The sequence below is a fragment of the Crinia signifera genome, chromosome 11 (genome assembly GCF_055691185.1).
Source record: "Crinia signifera chromosome 11, ASM5569118v1, whole genome shotgun sequence".
In the NCBI taxonomy this organism is placed as follows: Eukaryota; Metazoa; Chordata; class Amphibia; order Anura; family Myobatrachidae; genus Crinia; species Crinia signifera.
In genome coordinates this window covers 126,423,688-126,439,112 of record NC_139227.1, presented here as the reverse complement: position 1 = coordinate 126,439,112, position 15,425 = coordinate 126,423,688, and the positions used below count along the sequence as shown (strand labels likewise).

At 48.3% G+C, this 15,425-nt stretch overlaps 1 protein-coding gene across 2 annotated transcripts in view; it reads left to right on the top strand.

The window, feature by feature from the left end:
* The first annotated feature begins 611 nt into the window (after positions 1–611).
* IRAG1 (inositol 1,4,5-triphosphate receptor associated 1) overlaps positions 612–15,425 on the top strand; it is a 124,091-nt gene continuing 109,277 nt past the window's right edge. For both annotated transcript variants that reach the window (XM_083164728.1, XM_083164727.1), the window contains exon 1: positions 612–1,008. The gene's annotated coding sequence lies outside the window, so the exon portion shown is untranslated. The remainder of the gene's footprint in view (positions 1,009–15,425) is intronic.

Genomic DNA, 15,425 nt, shown 5'->3' with positions numbered 1-15,425 from the left:
TAATGCTTATAATTCACGGTCAACTGTGTGGCCAATGAGGCAGCTGGTCATCATTTTGCTGCCATGATGATGGGCCTATTTTTATGTCAAGGCCTGGAGCTCAATCCAACCCATTGTTAATCTGGCCATGCTGATAGGGGCAGCAGCCACCTGCAGTCAAGCACAAAGCAGCATTCGCTTGGCTGGGGATAGGCTGCTCCAGCTGACAAGTAAGAAGGGGGGTGCATAACTTGGCCCCCACCTCCAACAAGCCAGTCCAATCAGTAATTAGTACCCCCATCCCCCCTTTTCTGTGTGTAGGACAGATTAAACACCACTGCAGAATGTCGGTGCTATAATTAAATAACAAAGGGCTAAGAATAACTGCGTTGCACTATAAATCTCCATTGTACTTCCTCTGTGATCTGTGCCATGTTTCATTGCATCTTAATTCTACATATATACAAGTATCAGGTCTGACAGAGAACAGAATACCCAGCGAGGTGTCTCCTTGGTCTGTGCCTCTTAGCTGAAAGTGAGGGGGGGCGGGGTGGGGAGCGGAGATTTTTAGAAGTGAAGATTTTTTTTTTAATCATCTTTTCTAAAAGTTTACTTAATTCTGCGTGAAGCAACCTTAGCGGAAGACGTTCTCTTACAGCTTCATCTGCTAGAGAAAGTCTCAGCTGAGTTTGTTCATCCCAAAGAAGCATTGACCTTAAATGGTAAAAGCTCCCAGGAGTGATTGAGAGGCCGGACTGGGGGAGAAAAAAAAATGGAATAAATAGCTTTTTTGGTTGGTAATCTGCATAACTAAGAATAAACTGTATTTTCAGGGAGGGATGCACCAGAACCGGACATTTCCATGTAATCCCTGTTAGAGGCGCCGATGACTGGCAGCGGAGAGATCTCAGTAAATCTCCCTCAGCAGAGATAGATGCACAGACAGAGGGGGATCTGCCTCTGGGCTGCTCTCAGAGATTCCTGGTCGGGAGCTTGGGGGACAGTTGTGCTCAATGGTCACTGACAGAGGTAAGAACATATTTTATTCCACGAAGGGCCCCGCCGAGGCCTTATTTTGGGGGCGGCAAAGTGTTTAGATTTCGGATTTCTTTAGAAGGCGACGCATTGTGGGACTATAATTAGCTTTTTTTAGAACGCTGTTGCAGACTTAGGGGCAGATTTATTAAGCCTGGTGAAGTCATAATATAGCTGTTGCCTCATCACTGGCCAATCGGCTCCTAACTGTCAAGTTACAGGCTGGGTTCGAAAAAAAATCCAGTTTGGGGCTGCTTGGCCGGTGATAAAGTACCAGCAAATTTATCACTTCACCTGGCCGAATAAATCTGCCCTCATCCTATTCGCCGCTGTTTCAGTAACTGATGATTTCCCCTGCAGACACTCTGCTATCAGTATTAAAGGTAATTAAGCGATTGGCTCCACTTACTGGATACAAAGGTTTGGACCTTCCCCACTAATGAGTTCTCTGAGTGACCCGGAGAGACGCTGATTAGTGGGAGATGTCAGCAGATGTGTTCTGCCTGGAAGAAGTCGCTTGGTGGAATGGCGCTGTTTTAGCGCACGCAGCGCGCTAAGGTGTCTATGTACTAAGCCTTGGAGAGGGATAAAGAGGAGGTAAAGTACTAGCCAATTAGCTCCTAACTGTCATGTCACAGGCTGTGTTTGAAAAATAACAGGAGCTGATTGGTTGGTAGTATATCGCTCTCCAGTTTATGTGTATGTACTAAGCCTTGGAGAAACATCAAGCATAGAGAGATAAAGTGCCAGCCAATCAGCTCCTAACTGTCACATTACAGGCAGTGTTTGGAAAAGACAGTTAGGAGCTGGTTGGTTGCATCTTTCTGCACTTCAGAGTTTAGTTATGCTCCTACAGGGTTTTAGTATTATGCCTTGGAGAAATATACAGTACCACCCCAACAGTTTTGAACTTCCATGTTATAGGGTGTGCTTGAAAAATTACAGTTAGGGGCTGGCCAGTTGGTACATTATCGCTCTCCAAAGTTTAGTGCATAGACCCCTAACACCTGACAGAGGAATTGTAGTGTGTGTGTGTGGTGGTGGGTGGTGGTGGGGGGGGGGGGGGGGGGGGGGGGGGGGGGGGGGGGGTGTATTTGATTCCCTGCAATTTCCCATCTACAGGTAGATAAATGAATGTCCTGTCTATTCCCATTCATCAAGCCCAGGGCATTGGGTTCATCAGGACTGGGATAGAAGCACAAGTACATTTCTGCCATTGTTGGGATGATTGTGGCTCTCTCCCCGGGATACAGAAAGTGGCGCTGTGTTTGGAAAAGGATTTTATGGTCTATTAATATGAGCACAAAGCATCATTGCTAATGTCTCCATACTACAGTATAATATCTGCAGATGTTGCTGCACGGGGAAGTACTCTGGTGGATGAGCATTTGGGGACATCCCTAGGTCTGGCACTTGTGTCGACATTGGGAAGGTCGACATGGTTTTTGCCTGTTTCTTTTTTGAGCCGCCATGTGTGGACCATCGGTATTTCATGCCCTACCATCCACTAAGCATGGAGGAAGAATGGCGCATCAAGCCAGGCGAGGGGACGCAGTGCGCCGACACGGTGTCCATGTTGACTAGGTTGAGTTTCGGGACAGAAAAACGCGAAAAATCCATGTTGACCTATTGACTGCCGACCTTCCCAAGGTCGACCTAATGGTTATGTTGACCTTTTGAACCTGTCGGCCTTAGGCATGTCAACCTTTTGTATGTGTCCACCTAAGGCCTGTCGGCCTTCAGTAATCGACCCAATGTATGTTGATCTTAAATTGGTCTACCCAATGACCCATACCAGCAAAATCAATGTTTAGGGTGATTTGTGTGCACTTTATCACTCTGTATTTCACACAGCCATTTCTCAGTTGGGGACTCAAACCCTTAACCTTCTACACTGCAGACAGACACATTACATGAGGACCTATTAGCTCATTCATTGGTCTGTTGATTGTAACTGTATATGAATTAGTTGTAATTAACAACATAAAGCCATTGCAGATGCGCATATCAATGTAGAGTGCAGCACACATCCAATGCCCTGCAGCCACATACTACATAGATCTACTTACGTAGCTGCAAATTATAGGCGGAACTACCAGGGTTCATTGCAACGGGGCCCCTGGGGTCTAGACTAACAATGCCACAGCACAGCCATTTTGAACAAAGTCATATGACTGTCTCAGTGAAGTGAGCTGGGTGGACCCCACTGACTCTGACCCCCACCCCCTTACCTCTGGGAGGCGGGGTTGACCTCATGTGATTGCCATCTTAGCTGGAGAGCACCTATGGTCCTGCCTCTAATTCACAGATCTGGAATTATACCTGAATCCTGTGCAATTGGTGCTGTCGGAGCCTACTGACTAAATGCCAAACTGATGAAAGCACTGGATACAGGGCCACCTCTCCCAGACAGGGCAGTGGCCGCTGTGTTCCCACTATTGGGAATGATGTATGTGCACTGTAGATGTTCGTATTGCAGAGTTATATAGGCACACCAGGGGATGACCCAACTATGGACGGCCCAGTTACTTAACCAGCATTGTTGACTAAGTACGGATGGTGTAATGGTTAGCATCAGTAGCTGCTCTTACCATTATGCAGGGGGGTGGGCTGCCGCAATGCGCCCCCCCCCCCCCCCCCTCCGCAGCCGCTGTTGTCCCCTCACTTTAGGCAGAGACAGTGGCAGATTTTACCTGGGGGGGGCTGCAGCCCATAGGTAAAAACCGCCACTGGTTAGCATTACTGCCTCACAGCACTGTGCAGAGTTTGTATATTCTCCCCGTACTTGCGTGGGTTTCCTCTGGGTACTCCGGTTTCTTCATGCTTTCAGCAAAATTACCCCTAGAATGTCTGTGTGTGCGTGTACATGTGGTAGGGAATATAGAGTGTAAGCTCCACTGGGACAGGGACTGATGTGAATGTTCAAATATTCTCTGGAAAGAAAATTTTCTTGTGTATTATGCACATGCGCAGCCGCATATGTGCATACACCAAGGCTAACAAACATGCACCCAACATTGCAGGGGGGGCGGTTTTGCGGCAGGCCAGGGTACTCGTCCATGCGAATGCCCAGCGTTTAATGGGCGTTCCCATGGTAATCAACAGGTGACATGGGCGCAGGGTGCAGGCTCAATGGCAGGCTCTCAGGAGATCTATGTAGGAGACTTCTTTCTCCCATGTCATTACATTATACATTCTCAATTGTGAACTTGGTGGCCATCTTGGGGCAAAGCATGAGGCCTGTGCAGTCTGTGTGGTATATTGTGAACTTGGGATCAGTGGAGGGGGTCCAAATGTATAGTTTCTGCCCCTGGGCCGACCACTCACAAGTTACACCACTGGCTGCAATGATTTTATGCTGACAATATATATTGTGTGTCTGCCCCCCCCCCCCCCCCCCCCCAATAAATATATCAGTGACATGGGACGTCTTAGTGACTGTTCTTAACCTGCCCATACACTGGTGCGATGGCTCGCAGAGGTGTACGGCCAGTCAATACCCTGCACAGACACATGCGATCCATCACAATTTTGTTGTGATGGATCGCATGCAACCCTGCTCCCTGCCTCTTCTGCCCCTGTCTGAGGTTGGATGGTCAGACAGCCAGCCAGCCAGTCCGACCATAGACTGTGGTCCCGTGCGCATAGGACCTGAGGGGCATCAAACTGACCCGATTTGGGCCAATTTGACACAATTCGTCAATCGTCTCAAATCGGCCCAGTGTATGGGCACCTTAAGTATGCAGTGGCGTAACTATAAATATTTGTGCTCCGCTGCCAAAATGGTTTATGGCAGGGATGGGGAACCTTCAGCCCTCCAGCTGTTGTGGAACTACACATCCCAGCATGCCTTGTTACAGATTTGGGGCCATGATACACCTGTTGCAGGGCATGCTGGGATGTGTAGTTCAATAACAGCTGGAGGGCCAAAGGTTCCCCATCCCTAGTTTACGGCATAATTTTTACCTTCATACTCATTGCCAGGGGTATCATGCTTGTTGCCAGGGGTTACATGTTGGTTGCCAGGGTTACTTGCTCGTTGCCAGCAGTTTCATACTCATGGTTTCATGCTCTTTGCCAGGAGTTTCATGCTCGTTGCCAAATGGTTTTAAGCTTGCCGGCGGAGCCAGCATTACCGGAATCTGGCTTTTCTGGATAATTTGCTAATGTGTCAGAACCATACTTGCCTACTTTTGAAAACTAGTTTCAGGGATATTATAGTTGGTAGTAAAATTTTGCACAGCACCCCATTGAGGGGGCGTGTCATGCTCCACCCAAAGGGCGTGTCTAGTTCCATATATGGAGAGATTGTGAAAATAGATTGTGAACCTGGCAGAGATTGCTAGACTAATGAGAGGGAGATTGCTGCTATGTCAGGGATTCTCCTGCAAGATGCAGGAAGGGAGGTAACTATGATGTAACAGTGTAATGTGGGCTATGTGACATGAGGGAGATTGCTAGACTAATGAGGGAGAGAGGGAGATTGCTGCTATGTCAGGAAGTCTCCTGCAGAATGCAGAAGGGGAGGTAACTATGATGTAACAGTGTAATGTGGGCTAGGTGACATTGGGGAGATTGCTAGACTAATGAGGGAGATAGGGAGATTGCTGCTATGTCAGGGAGTCTCCTGCAGAATGCAGGAGGGGAGTAACTATGATGTAACAGTGTAATGGGGCTAGGTTATATGAGGGAGATTGCTTTTATTTCAGGGAGTCTCCTGCAGAATGCAGGAGGGGAGTAACTATGATGTAACAGTGTAATGCGGGCTAGGTGACATGAGGGAGATTGGTAGACTAATGAGGGAAAGAGGGAGATTGCTGCTGTGTCAGGGAGTCTCCTGCAGATTGCAGGAGGGGAGGTAACTATGATGTAACAGTGTAATGGGGCTAGGTTATATGAGGGAGATTGCTTTTATTTCAGGGAGTCTCCTGCAGATTGCAGGAGGGGAAGTAACTATGATGTAACAGTGTAATGTGGGCTAGGTGACATGAGGGAGATTGCTAGACTAATGAGGGAGATTGCTGCTATTTCAGGGAGTCTCCTGTAGAATGCAGGAGGGTAGGCAGCTATGGTCAGACACTAGATGGTGACAAAGGCACATTTAGACCTTTATGGGGCCCTAAGAAAGATATTGGTTTGGGGGCCCCCTGGCTCTTGGGTACAATATAGATAACTAATGAACAACTAGCACCTGCCTTATACACACATCAGACTCTGAAATGTACAACATGACAGATAATCACACACTAGTGTAATAATCTGCTGTATTATTGTCAGATTGTGAACAGAATTGTATTTAACTATGAAACATTTGCCCGGTGTCGTAGGAACCGTAATAGCGCTACTGACTACTTTGCGACAAAAGAAAGTTGAAAAACAATCCGTGTGTCATCGCATAGTGCCGTGTTTCCTGTTATTCTATTGTTCTGTCGGTGTAATATCAAATCGTGTTCTCATGGTCTATATACAAAGCTGACTGATAATCATAACAGTAACTTGAATAATTTGGGTTGTGAGGAAATTTACACTTTGCGCCTTATGGTATTTCCCCCCCTGGATCCCGTCCAAGCATCACATTCTGGGAAGATCATTTTTTTAATAGGTCCCATTTCCCGTTCTTTCCCAGGACGAGCTGCTGCTCCGGCCGTCTGCGAAACGTAGTAATCCGGCGTCTCATCTTGTTATTGCTTCTGGTATCTTCCAACTTCATACATTTTTGTGGGAGCAAAAGGGCAATGTGTATAATAAATAAAACTATATTTGACAGTGATCGCATGCAAGGACAGAGCTTTTGATATATTCTGGGGTAAAACCAATCCTCTGCAAAATTTGGATGTAAAGGCCCAGTGATGCTGCTCCAGCCTCCCAGATCCATTTCTGCACATTAGCAGGGTTGCCTACCGGAATGGCCGGGAGAGGGTCCCGGTCCCCCTCCAGGCCCTCTGGAAAGGGGGGGGGGGGGAACGTCTTCTCCTGCGACCCCCCAGGTCGGTGGGGGTCCGTGGGACCTAATGACGCATACCGCGTCAAGTGCTCTGTTTAACAACAAAAAGGAACCCCTAGAAATATATTGCGTGGATAGTGTGCCTGCATCAGACCTAATCGCACTACTGTAAATTCGCTGGTCGGACAATTACTGATAGATCGAGCATACGCCTCGTCCGCAGTGCACGTACGCAACGGCATCCTGCGATAAAAAATCCTGCTACTTTTTTTGATCGCTGGCCAGGCACGTGCAGTCAGGGAGGCAGGGGAGGCAGGGCCTCCCCTGTCATAATGATGAAAATAATAAAAAGGAGATATTTATATATCTTCTTTTATTATTTTCATCATTTCTACCTCTCCCCTGCCTCCCACCTTCTTGCACTGCTGCATGTGAGGGTGGGAGGCAGCGGGAGAGGTGCCTCCCGCTGTTAACATTAAAACTCCGGGCAGCGGGGGGCGGGTAGGGGAGGGCAGGGGGCAGGGTGCAGCAATGGGCTGTAAAAGCCCATTGAAAATGAATGGGGAAGCGGCACTTATACTGATGCCGCAATGACAGCGGCACCAGTATAAACGCACGCCCCCAGATGTGATTGGGCCAGCAGATCCAGTGCTGGATCCGCTGTCCAATCACATACATGCAGGGCCCTGGAGGGATGCAGCAGCGCGGGCAGCGGGGAGTTCGGCGCCTGCAGGGAGAAAGCAGATGTCACTCACCCGTCTCACCGCCGAGAGGACTGGCCGCCGCCACCGCCGAGGACAGGTGAGTCCGCCGGGTGGTGGGAGGGGAGGGATGGGGGGGGGGGCACATGTACCGGCGGCAATCCACGCAGCCACCCGCTGATCCCCACTCTGTGATGTCGCAGAGAGGTAACCTGCGGGGAGCGTCCGCACCCCTCTCTGCTGGCATCAGTGTTAAACCCGCTGTCCCCCGCGCTCGCACCCACACCCCCTGGAGCCCCGTGCTGGACAGTCAGAGCGGCAATCTCCGCTGCAGGCGCCCGCTGCCCCCATCCCCCATGTGCTGGACAGACAATCCACGGCAACCTGCGGGGAGCGCCCGCACCCTCCCTCCCCCCTCCGAGTGGGTGAGCGGAGGGGAGAGGGAGGCGCACGAGCGGGGGGTGCCTGGGGCGCTGACAGGGCTGACACCGGCCCTGACTGTATACACACAGGTGATGTATATCACACTGGTGCTGTATACCACACAGGCACTGCAGTGACGTGCGGTGAGGTTATTGCCTCCCCAGGCAATGACCTCACCGCACGTCACTGTCGCTGGCCCTTCGCAAGTTGCTTGACAGGAAGCCTTCACTTGTGGGTGGTAAGCGGCCGTTTTCTGGGAGTGGCAGGGAAAACGCAGGCGTGGACTAGGCGTTTTTGGGTAAAGTCATGTGACGTCAGCTCTGCCACCGATCAGCCTGATTCTATCACAGCCACTGAGTAAGTCCTGGGCTACGTACACACTGTGCACACTGGGGAATCATTCCCAGGGCCGGCAACAAAAAACATGGGGCCCTGTACACTGATATTTCTGTGTGTCCCCCCTCCCCCCCCTCCCCCGCTCATATATAATGTCACCTGTAGTGCTCACTCACCTCTCATTTCACAGCTGCTGCTTGTCATTGAGAAGGAAGGAGAGTGAAGCACAGGCTTCTTCCCATTTGAAATGGTTGCCACTTGCCACAGTGGTGGGAGAAGCCTGATCTCCTCCACATAGAAGCTTCTGTGGGGGCAGTGCAGCGGGGGCATTCGCGGGTATGGTATTTTGGGGTGAATCGTGCGGCCTTACAGTGTGGGGTGTCTCTATCTGCTGCACCCATAGGAAAGTTAGCTAACAAGCAGACTGGTACGCAACATATTTAACAGATTTTTATGACAGTGGTGCCCATCAGCAAGGAGCACCAGGAGAAACCCAGTGCCACCCTCCAGGTGTAGGTGTCCAATCATTTTATCAAGCCCTCTCCCTAAACCTTATCAACTGCTACACCAGGGTTGCCTGCCCAAAAATTGGGCCCCCCTCCGGAAACCATTCGATGTTAGCGGCTTGTGCATGAATCTGCATATTTCTCAAGCCATTCGCAAGCCGTGAAGATAAATCTGCAGGCTTGCACGTGGCAGATGTAACATGTGCAGAGAGTTAGATTTTTGTGGGGAATGTTCAAACTGATTTCTAAATTGCAGTGTAAAAATAAAGCAGCCAGTATTTGTGGGCTACATGCAACAGCAGCCAGTATTTACCCAGGTATACCTGCTCGCTAGACTTCAAATACTCGCAGCCCATCAAGTAGGCCTGAATTGGATCCATAGGACCTTATTCAGGTCCGTTCTCAGCAGCCGTCCGGTCACACGGGGACCGATGTTGTGTTACAGCGCATTTCTGCGCATGTGCATACACAGGGTGCGAATAATCAGATCGCTGGGTGCACGCACCCAGGACAGTTGGCAGGGGGCATGGGGTGGTGGGCGGCGCCATTAGCATATGAGAATGCCCAGCATTTCATGGGTGTTCTCATGCTAATGAGGCCGTGGCGTGGGCGCCAGGGGCGGGCAGCTGACATCACCAGATGTCAGCTGCCCGCCTACGTCTTTCTGAACGTGCATGTTCCACATCATTCTATGGTTGCCGCCAGTGTGGAGAAAAGCGCCTTGCGAATGGTGGGCCGGCTTCCCACCATTCGCAAGGCGGAGAGATGTTGACTCGCGAGGATGCGAATTCGCATCCGGGCCAGTCAACCAGAATAAACCCCATAGTTCATTATTGGAGTCTATGTATCAGGGCTAGGAAAATAACTGCTCCTTTTACACTGTGCGACACAAGGTAACGTCATGGATGTGTCCTCACAGTTGTAAAATTAATATTCGGTACTTATGTATTATCTGGGCTGCCGATTTTTTGATTGTATGCCTTAACTTAAGGCATACAATCAGATGCGATGCGATGCGTTATCGCATCGCACCGCATACGACCATATCGCATGCGATGCGATGGACCCGATTTTTCCATAGGATTCAATGTTAAAATGGACTGAGTCCATTTTAACATGGAATTCAATGGGAAAAAGGGGTCCTTTTCATACCCCTACTATCCAAGTGGGCATGGAGTTGGATATAAACTAGAGATGTGCTGCGGGCACTTTTTCGGGTTTTGGTTTTGGTTTTGGATCTGGATCTCCCTTCGTGTTTTGGATCTGGATTGGTTTTGGCAAAACCACCCTTGCGGGTTTTGGTTTTGGTTTTGGATCTGGATTTATTTGGAAAAATGCTAAAAATTTTCAGGCCTGTTTTTGCCCCTAAAGTGTTATTAAGCTCAATAACATTAGTTTCCACTCATTTCTAGTCAATTTTGATCACCTCACAGCTCACAAAATTGTTTTCATTTACTGTAGTAGGGCCAAAAGGTTATCCTGAGGTAGCTGGATGTCTAGGCTAGGCGACAGCAGTGGGCATCACATACAGGTGGACCTTACACTTCCAACCTGGCACATGTTAGAAGCAGAGCGGCACTGCAGGGGCAGATAGGGTGGCAGTTGAAATTGTCCTTGTAGCTGCGCTCCTCTGTTAGAAGAACCTCCACACAAGTACCAAGAGCCCAATGTGGATTGATTTTGCAGTTTGGCATGTGCAGCCAAGGAACAGTGGGCGTTTGGTGCAGCATTGACTGTGTCTGCAAGTTAGTATCTGTTTGTATCAGTTTAATATCTAATAAGACCACTATCTGGCGTGAGGTCAAGTGGTTTCTGGATGCTGGAACAGTTGCCTGCTTATCAAGCTTGAACAGACTGGATAGGCGTGCATTCCACCACTTCACCACTTGACGTGTGTTCCTCCCGAAGCCACGCGCTTGGTCTAGTACGCTGACCATCAGCAGCTGTTGGGCCTTCTTCTTCCCAACCAACCATCCATCAATCCATCCATCATATCCCAATGATATGACCAATTCATGTGTGTTCCTCCCAAAGCCAGGCACTCGGTCTAGGAATGGATAAGACCATGGATGTGCCTGAGGACATTTTTTCACCCATCTCCCCACCATTCATCCATCAGATGCCCAAAAAGTCTTTCTTGCTCCGAAGAGCCAAAAAAGATGCAAAAAGACGAGGAAGGAAATGATTGGCGGTGGCCCCCCCACCCAATAAATATATATATAATAATTAGAGGAATGGCGAAGACCACGGATGTCTCTGAGGACATATTGTCATTCATAATGGATGATGATGGAGAGCGAATCACCCATCTCCCCACCATTCATCCATCAGATGCCCAAAAAGTCTTTCTTGCTCCGAAGAGCCAAAAAAGACGCAAAAGACGAGGAAGGAAATGATTGGCTGTGGCCCCCCCACCCAATAATTATATATATAATAATTAGAGGAATGGCGAAGACCACGGATGTCTCTGAGGACATATTGTCATCCATAATGGATGATGATGGAGAGTGAATCACCCATCTCCCCACCATTCATCCATCAGATGGCCAAATATTTACTCTTGCTCCGAAGAGCCAAAAGACACCAAAAGACGAGGTAGAAAAAGATTGGCTGGGGCCCTCCCACCCAGCCCGACATCCGGGACATCCCATCCAATAAATATATATGATAATTAGAGGAATGGCGAAGACCATGGATGTCTCTGCTCCAAAGAGCCAAAAGGCACCAAAAGACGAGGTAGGGCCCTACCACCCAGCCTGACATTTACATGTCCGATTGTACAAAACAGAAAGAAAAATGACCAAGCCATAGTACAGAAATGCAACAGAAAAATCTACCAAATGATCAGTCTCCCAGGAAAAGGATCTGCAATGGAACCTCTGCAGAGAGTACAACTTACTCCACGCCCAAAAAGCAAAAGGTGATGAAGTCTTCAGAAAAGTCTTCCGAAAAGAAAAGTGAGGAAACCAGGGTGAAACGTCGATTAAGTGCAAAATCACCAACTGCTTTCCAACGTATCGACCAAAGTCCTGTAAAAAAGAGTCCTGCAAAAAATTCTGTACAAGAGTCCTACGAAAGGAAAGCAAAGCGCTTGTCAATTCAAGTCAAAAAAATAAAAGGCGAGAATATGTAAAAGATATATTTAGTATCTGTTTGTATCACTTTAAAATATAATAAGACCCCTATCTGGCCTGATTTTTTGATTAGTGATTAATTAATTATCAATTGCTATAATAAACTGATCGGTGAACTCTGGGAACATTTCCAGTCGCCTCTTCATTTATCACCTAATTGGTGGAGGGGAGGGGGGTAGTTGGTGGCAGATGAACAAATTCCTCCACCTCTCTAGGACCCCAGGTTTGGAGATCTAGTCCACCCTAGACTGTGGTGTTTGTGAGGTCAATGAGTCTGCGACATCTGTCACCCAATTTACCGCTAAGGTTAATTTGTTTGGTATGGCTGGCTAGAGCCAAAAAAAGATGAAAAAAGAAGAAGAAAAACATTTGCTGGGGCCCTCCGACCCAGCCATCCATCCGGGACATCCCATCCAAAAAGAAGTACGATAATAATAGTTAGGGTGAGTTCATGGATGTCCCCGATGACATCATTGAATCTATAATAGATGAGGTGGCGAGATAAATCGCCCATCTCCCCACCATTCATCCATCAAAGATTTTAAAATTAATGACGCTCCAAAGAGCCCACAAAACGACGCAGAAAGAGGTGCAAGATGACATTGTCCTTGGGCCCTCCCACCCACCCTTATGTTGAATACAGGACATGCACAGTTTAACAAACCAATCATTTCAGCAACAGGGACTGCAGCGGGAGGGACTGTCAACTGTGGCTGAAATGATTGGTTTGTTTGGGCCCCCACGAAAAATAAAAGGCAATGGGCATTGCACAAACTGGCTTTACAAGAGGTCATCCTCAGCGTCAGATTCCTCAGCCTCATCCTCTTCTTGACACACAATTAATTCGTCGTCGCTGGAATCAACCAATACAGGAGGACTGTGTGCAGTAGGAGGACGTAAGTGTTGGCGAAGGAGGTCCAGTTCGTGGAATTTGAAATTCATTTTTATGAAGAGCATCTTCTCCACGTTTTGTGGAAGTAACCTCCTACGCCGATCGCTAACAAGGTTCCCAGCTGCGCTGAAGACTCTCTCAGAATAGACACTGGAGGGTGGACAACTTAAATAAAGCAAAGCCAGTTTGTGCAAAGGATGCCACATTGCTTTTTTTTCCTGCCAGTAATGGAATGGACAGTCTGACATACCTATATTGATGCTATCAGCAAAGTAGTCATCCACCATTCTTTCAATGGTGATAGCATCATAGTCTGTGGCAGTCGACGTGTCCATGATGCTAGGAAGCTCCTTCAGTCCGGACCAGATGTCAAATAGATTTCCGGACTGAATAGCAGTCGGTCTTTTAGGAAAATTGAGCTTTTTCCTCGCAACCCCTGTGGTAGAAATTGAAGGAGAAGTTGTGCGCCTGCCACGTTCCGCTTCAGCTGACAATTTTTGGACCAAGAGGTCTTTGCACCTCTGCAGATTTGTTCCCATTGGTAACAAAGACACGATGTAAGACTTAAACCTAGGATCCAGCATTGTCCCCAAAATGTAAAGATCTGATTGTAAGACATCCGCGACCCTTGGATCGTTGCAAAGGGAACTAATGGCGTGATCCACTAGCCCAACATATCTAGCAGAATCAGTGTACTTCAACTCCTCCTTCAATTTCTCCAACTGCTTCTGCAAAAGACCTATCAAGGGAATGACCTGGCTCAAGCTGGCAGTGTCAGAACTAACTTCGCGTGTAGCAGCCTCAAAGGGCTGCAGGATCTTGCACACCACGGAAATTATTCTCCACTGAGCTTGGCTCAGGTGCATTCCCGTTCCTCTCCCTATGTCATAGGTCGAGGTGTAGCTTTGGATGGCCTTTTGCTGCTCCTCCATCCGCTGAAGCATATAGAGGGTGGAATTCCACCTCGTGACCACCTCTTGCTTCAGCTGATGGCAGGGCAAATTTAGCTTTTCTTGCAAGTCTTCCAATCTCCTGCACGCACTTGCAGAATGGCGAAAATGTCCACAAATTTTCCGAACAACGGACAACATCTCTTGAACACCCCTGTCCTTTTTCAAGAAATGGTGCACCACCAAATTTACTGTGTGAGCAAAACATGGGACATGTTGGAATTCGCCCACATGTAATGCACTCACAATATTGGTGGCATTGTCGGATACCACAAATCCCGAGGAGAGTCCAAGTGGGGTAAGCCATTGCGCAATGACTTCCCGTAGTTTTTCTAGGAGGTTTTCCGCTGTGTGCCTTTTACTGAAACCGGTGATACACAGTGTAGCCTGCCTCTGAATAGCAATGGGAGATGATGTTGCTGCTGCTGCTGCTGTTGGTGCTGCTGCTGAAGGCAATACATCCACCCAGTGAGCAGTCACAGACATGTAGTCTTTTGTTTGCCCTGTTCCGCTTGTCCACATATCCGTGGTTAAGTGGACAGTGGGTACAGAGGCATTTTTAAGGACAGTAACAACGCTTTTTTTAATGTCCGTGTACAGCCTGGGTATTGCCTTCCTGGAGAAGTGGAACCTAGATGGAATTTGGTAACGGGGACACAGGATCTCTAGCAACTGGGTAAAACCCACAGAATTAATTGCGGATACTGGACGCACGTCTATTACCAACATAGTTGTTATGGCATCAGTAATACGCTGTGCAACGGGGTGACTGCTGGCATACTTCATCCCCCTTTCAAAGAATTGACTTACAGTCAGTTGCTTGGCTAAGTGATCAGGACTAGCATTCCTGGTCCCTTTCCTTGAAGCAGCAGCACCAGCAGCAGCAGCAGCAGCAGAAGCAACAGGTGTACCTGATAAGGATGCTTCTGAGGAATCCAGGATAGGAGAGGATTCAGTCAGGATCATGACATTGGGTGCAGGACTACTTCCCAATCCCATAATCTCTGAGGATGGGGATGATGCAGTTGTTTGAGGAGATTGCAGGACCTTGGATTTAACAGAGAAAGGGGAGCAGGACGGTGACGCTGGGCGGGCTGCTACATGTTTGTTCACAGTTTCTTTTGACAAAAACTTCTGATGGATGCGCTGCAAATGCCGTAACAGTGAGGATGTCCCAAGGTGCTGCACGTCCTTACCTCTACTTACAAAAGCTTTGCAAACGCTACACACGGCTTGACAGTTGTTGTCCGGATTTGGGTAGAAATAATTCCATACATACGAGGTGGATTTTTTTGTCTTTTGCCCTGGCATGACAATGGGCTTTTCCACACCCCGGACAACAACTGTCTCCGTCGGTGCCTTAAAACAAACAACATCATCCCCAACATCGTCATCATCCGCATCCCTCTGTGTGCCAGCTTAACCAACAGAATCCACATCCAATTCCTCAGAAGCATCCTCAATAACCAGGTCAAAATCTTGACTGGGGATGCTCTTGCACACACTTGCAGAGGGCATGCAAATG